This window comes from Pundamilia nyererei, unplaced genomic scaffold (genome assembly GCF_000239375.1).
Source record: "Pundamilia nyererei isolate P.nyererei 1_Seehausen unplaced genomic scaffold, PunNye1.0 scaffold00425, whole genome shotgun sequence".
In the NCBI taxonomy this organism is placed as follows: Eukaryota; Metazoa; Chordata; class Actinopteri; order Cichliformes; family Cichlidae; genus Pundamilia; species Pundamilia nyererei.
In genome coordinates this window covers 129,317-135,623 of record NW_005187826.1, presented here as the reverse complement: position 1 = coordinate 135,623, position 6,307 = coordinate 129,317, and the positions used below count along the sequence as shown (strand labels likewise).

Here is a 6,307-nt window from a genome sequence, read left to right as displayed (position 1 = left end):
TTTCAAGCTGCTGGTGCCTCTGGAGCCCTGCGAACGTCAAGCTGTAGGATCCTCCAGAGACTGGCAGCTGTGCATAAACCTTCTATTCGGCCACCCCTAACCAATGCTCACAAGCAGAAACGGCTGCAGTGGGCCCAGAACCACATGAAGACTAATTTTCAAACAGTCTTGGTCACTGATGAGTGCAGCGCCACCCTGGATGGTCCAGATGGATGCAGAGGTGGATGGCTGGCTGCGTCGTCAGCTAAAAGGTAGTGGAGGCGTTTTTGAGCTGGAATCACGGGGAAAGAGCTGGACGGCCCTTTTAGGGTCCCTGAAGGAGTGAAAACGACCTCTGCAAAGTATGTGGAGTTTCAGACTGACCACTTTCTTCCTGGTACAAAAAGAAGAACTGTTCCTTCTGCAACACAACCATCTTCATGCAAGACAATGCACCATCTCATGCTACGAGGCACACCTCTGCATCTTTGGCTGCTATCGGCATAAAAGGAGAGGAACCCATTCTTCCCTGACCTCAATCCTACTGAGAACCTTTGGAGCATCCTCAGGTAAAAGAATATGAGGGTGGGAGGCCGTTCACATCCAAACAGCAGCTCTGAGAGGCTATTCTGACATCCTGCAAAGACATTCAAGCAGAAACTTTCCAAAAACAACTTCCATGGATGCAAGAATTGTAAAACTGCTAACAAATACGGGGTCCTGTGTTATTGTGTGACTTGACCTGTTAAGATGTTTTTGATTGAAATAACTTTTGATGTCAGTGAAATTGATCTACTAATGCTGCAAATTCAACAAATGACCATTTTCAATTCTCTACAACCTATAAAACTTTTGAAACTCTGTGTGCGTAATCATTTGGAAGGCGCTGTAGTAACTTAACACAGGACGTGTTGATTAAAGTCTCTCCTGACATGCACTGTGCAGCTTGTTAAAATAAGATGATGTTAGTCAGTAGAAAAGCAAAAGCATGAGCCTTTGGCTGGATCCAAGCTCACCCCAGAGTGCAGAGTTATAGATAGAGTGAACTCTGAGTAAATGCAGTCATGACTAAAATTATGAACGGCTGTGTGGATTTGACACCAGCTTTCCAATGCTTCAAAACGACAACTGAAACCATATTACAGCCCAGTGCATGCTGTCACGGTGGCTCTGTCTTACAGAGCTGTACAGTTTACACCCAAACCACCAACTGAACATCTTCCTGTAGAGAAAAAATATTTTCACATTTCCACTTCATGTATCCCTCCACTCTCTGACTCTTACACTAATTTGTTGTTTAAGCAACACTTAATGAATGAATGTAACTACAGAGTTACAGTGTAGCCGCTTGGCTACATAAGTAACGTTTGAATAAATTAAGACAAATGATGTATTAAATGTAATCCTCCAAATATATGAAACTGATGCAAGTTTCAACTGAGTATTACAGCCTGTAGTGTAACTGAGCCACATTCATGAGGCGGCACTGTTCCACGTGTGTCTATACTTAGAGTGACACACACGTGTGCACACACACACTCGCACACCCAAACACACACACGTCTGGTTTGCTCTCCTCGTGGGGACCTGGATTTTGGTCCCCACCAGTATAGTAAGAACCCATAGACACACACACATACACACACGGCACGACTTTTTTCCCCTGTGTTTGTACAAAGCTTTTAAGAGCGCCACCTGCTGGTCACTTATTAAAATGTACAACTGTAGAGAAAATGTTGAAAGCTCTGAAGCTTTTGTCCTTGGACAGAAACTCAGATTTGCTCCGTGTGACAGCACGATCGTTTCTCTCTCTCATCTAGCTGCCGAACATGTTTGGGAACATTCGATCAACCATCCTCTCCCTGATGATTGGCTCCTATGCTTCTTCAGCTGTCACCTTCCCCGGTGTCAAGGTACAGACACACACTCACACACCTCGTTGAAAGGTGGAAAACCTTTCTTGGCTGAAAGCTAAAAGATATTGCTTGTTAAACTGTAGCAGAAGGGTTGTAAACTGTAGGGAACATGAAAGAAAGCAAAGGGGGCAGAAGGACCAAAAAGCTGATGACAGAGAGGACAGTGGACAGGAAACAGGAAGAAGAATAAACAAGAGACAACACTGGGCGGAAATAAAAGGGAGGATACTGCCGTGAGATTTCACATTAACAGTAACTAAAGGTCAAGTTTGCAGCATCATGCACACGTTTTACCTTTCCTTTATTCACCTCAACCCTGAAATCTCTTCCCTCATGCTTCTCTGTCCTACTCCTCCTCCTCCTCTCCAGGTGATTTATGACCTTGGCGTCTCTTTCCGGGTCATCATGTGGGTCTGGACTGGAATGGCCTGCACTGTGATCCTAAACTGCTTCCTGAACTGGCCCACTGAATCTTTCCCTGCACCTGAAGACATCAGATACACGTCAGTTTTAACAGAATAGACGAATTAACACTGGAAACTGTGTCAGACGTTTAAAAGTAGAACACAAGTCTCATGATGAGACAGTTGTGATCAGTATGATCGCTCCTACAGAGCGTAGTGATCATATCTGAACTGTAAGATAAGATAAGACTTTATTGATCCCACAACGGGGAAGTTTTCGCGTCACCTCAGCTCAGGTACAGATATCAGAAGGAAATACAAAAATACAAATAAGTACAATCAATGAAAAAAGTAAGATAATACACTACATACAACGGTAGCATACACAGTATGTGACTATGGATATGGTTGGAAATATGGAAGACATCAACTATATAGCTTGACATAACTATTGTACCACTACTATTCCTATTTATAGACATGTACACCTTAAATATGCATATGTATACATATACATGCATATACACCTGCACATGTCCGTACACATGGAAGGTCCATTATGCATGAAGTGGTGAGCGTGGATGCTCCCTGGATTCCCACAGCGGTACCAGTTTGGGGTGATTCCATTCTCCCTGAGAGATTTCTCCAGGGACGACACAAAGACCTGAGTGCAGGATGCAGAACTGAGAGCGCTGAGAGTCGACTAAAGCTCACAATGGAAAGAGACATGAACAAAACACAGAGAACAGAAGAGTGACAACAACACCTGGGACAGCTGTGCACAGGCTGCTCAGAGGACAGAGTCATTGCAGTCGGTTAGGCTATAAATCACTGCCTGCAGACTAGTATAGATATTGACGAGGGAATCGCTCCTCATGTTGTGACTTCATGTTACCCACTCATGTCAGCTGTCACGAGGCTTCATGATGAACCTTTCCCATGTGTTCTGAGTTTTACAGATTCAGTAACGTCAGCTGTGGTTTCGGGCACGTTTTATGAGTATTTCCAAAAGTCTTCAACTTAAAACATCTTTGAGATAGTGGGAATTGCACATTATGACTCTTCCCATTACATTCTGTGTGTTTTTTTCCTCTTAACAGTAAAAGGGTGAAGATAAGTGGGGTTGTGACAGAGGACAGCGTGACCGGGGACAGGAATATCACCCACATGACTGCAATGGAAGACACAATGGGATCCAGACAGAGAGTACCTGAGCACACAGACCCCCACAGCACAGCCCAAGGTATTTGTTTTGTTATTTTGGCTTTAGTTTAAGTTGAGCTTGCTGCCGACACTCTCAGTGATTTTATTCTCAAACAAATCAAGCTGCCATCGTCCGAGCGGTCATCTATGGCTCCCTTGCCTTTGATGAGGGTTAAGTGTTGCCCCGAGTCCAGAAAAACACTTTAGAGTCTTTAACCTGTTAGCAGTCGGACGTACCGCCCACGGTACATTGGATGGTTTAGGGGACTAATTGGACTGCTAAGGGGTTAAAGACTTGTGTGCACTAAACTACCATGAACAGCAAAATGAACTGTGTGAGAATCTGCGATGGACCTGAACTCTCAGTGAACTGAAAGAGTTTTGGCTGGAACCTGCACGGCTCTGAGGTCTGTATCTGCTGAACCAAAAGCTAAATGTACATTCATACATTTTCTCTCTTTGTCTCCTTCTTCAGCGTCTGTGCCGCTCTGTCATTCTGTGTGTTCTCCCATATTCCTGTGGAGTGTTATCACCATGGCGATGACACAGCTGAGGCTCATCTTCTTCATGGGTGCTATGAATAAGATGATGGAGTTCCTAGTCACCCACGGCAACCCCAACCGTAAGAATAATGGTCCATTTTCTATTTTTTAAATCTAAATGCTCCATGGTTTATTTCATTGGCCCTGCGACAGACTGGCGACCTGTCCAGGGTGTACCCCGCCTCTCGCCCCATGACAGCTGGGATAGGCTCCAGTTTTGGTATTCCTTATGTGGTTTTTAAAAAAACTCTATATCAAGTGTTTAGTGTTCTGCTGGGTGAAAGTTAAGGTTATGGCACAGAATTCACATCATTTTTATTCTCATCAAACCATTTAGTAAACCCTCTCACCACATGAATGCAGGCAATCTGGAAAAGACTGCTTTACCGTAGCATAAAGGCAATCACTCAGATCTGCAATGAGCTTCCTTGTAAGGTGCACATTGGAGCCAAATCATCAAATCAAAGGGAACGTGGTTTCAGCGTTTTTTTTTTCTTTTATTTGTCACTTGTTTATAGGGCCAAAGTGAGTGTGCTGCTAATGAGAATAATTGCTGTTAACCCGTCTCTGGTAATCCCTGACCTGCTGCTGTCTCTTTCAGCCTCTGAGGAGCTACAGAAGGAGGTGGAAAAACAAGGTATAAACCAAAACACTCAGTTCTAATGGTGCACACACACGACTGCTGTCCACTGAGACTCGACCCAAGACCAAGACCTGTTTGGGTCCTGACGTAAGATTCAGATTGGTTTTGCTCTGTGGAAGGAACATGTTAGACTTACAATTTCAAACGACTTCAAGAAAGCACCTTGAACAGTGAGTTACTCAGATTTCAAAGGAACTTCGTGATTCATTTTCTAGAGATCAACCAAATGCAATTTTCTTGGCCAATTCAAAATTGCAGCTGTTTTGTAAAAGGCCAATACCTGCTTTGATCGGCTCTGAGCTCTTGTTCTTGTGCTATGAAGCAAGAGTTTAAGTACGGATCCTGAGGAGGGAAAAGGGGCAGTGGCCTGGGTGGAGGTACACCGAGTCACTATAATGAGAAGAGACAGGCAGTCAGTGGCAGTCCAGTGAATCACAGCCAGAGATTAAGCTATGATGGTTATGGTTTACGTGTTGCAGGGGTAGGCGTCAGGCAAGGAGGGTGTCTAGGTGGTCTGGGTGAGGAGTGGTCAAGAGAGAGTCCAGAATATACTTGGAGCAACGGCCCTGGCAGGGGGCAGGTAGGTGAAAGGCCACGATGGAGGGAGTGCAACCTGATAGCAGAAAACCAGCGTCCAGACAGAGATGCGTATTTTTCCTGCTTGTGAAGTGTGACGGCCCGGCGGGTACTATGACAGAGAGAAAACACTGTGGGTAGAAATGCAAAAGATAAGGTGGCCACGACTAACACGAGTTAGCTGAAGATCTGGCAAAGGTCTGTTGTGAGTGCTGGTCTTAAATGCTGGTGACTTGATTGCATTGAGCTGTGAAGGCTGATTGGAGTCTCCGCCTGAAGGTGCAGCCCAGCAGAGTGGAAAAACCCCGCACTCACCTGGACCATGACAGTTGGTTTCAGCCAGTTTGTCTTTCTTGGCTTCTTTAAAATGGCCATGTTCAAACTTTTTGAGGTAGTCCACCTGCAGTTTACTTTGGTGAGCTGTGTCCTCCCTCCCAGTGTTAGCATGTGGCATTATTGCATGTCCACGATGTAACTACTTCTGATGTTTCCTCTACATTTCACCTTCACTAGTTACTTTGCCTTGTTTGGTATCATTCTTTTCAGCACAACCTCACGTGTCTGAATTTACAGTCATGTTTTCATTTTGACAGACTGTAATAACACAACTGATCTAAACTCAGACAAAAACAAAATCAGAGTAGAAAAAGTTATATTTGTTACTGTAGCAACCACAAACATGTTTATTGAATCATATTTCATAACTTTAAATGCAAATATAAATTGTCCGTTTTAAAACCATACGCACAAGTTTTGCAAACAACAAAGTGATTTGCAGCCATTTACCTTTTACCCTTTTTTTTAACCATGTCAAACTGTTTACAGAACAATCAGCTGTTCTTCAACAAGATGCCACAAATTGTTTGTGCCACTCCAAATATTTCTGTCCACTATAAAGGAAACATCACAGCCTGATACCTGCAGGTCTGACAGCAGCAGGTGTGTCACTGCTGTTTCTACCTGGAGACAGCAGTCGCCTCATTGTTCTGACACACAACACAAAACTTTCCACAACACCACACACTAACTACACAAGACAACACA

At 44.1% G+C, this 6,307-nt stretch overlaps 1 pseudogene; it reads left to right on the top strand.

Moving 5' to 3' along the window:
- Positions 1-1,712: 1,712 nt before the first annotated feature.
- The window catches only part of LOC102193548 (large neutral amino acids transporter small subunit 3-like), a 9,658-nt pseudogene continuing 5,063 nt past the window's right edge, over positions 1,713-6,307 (top strand).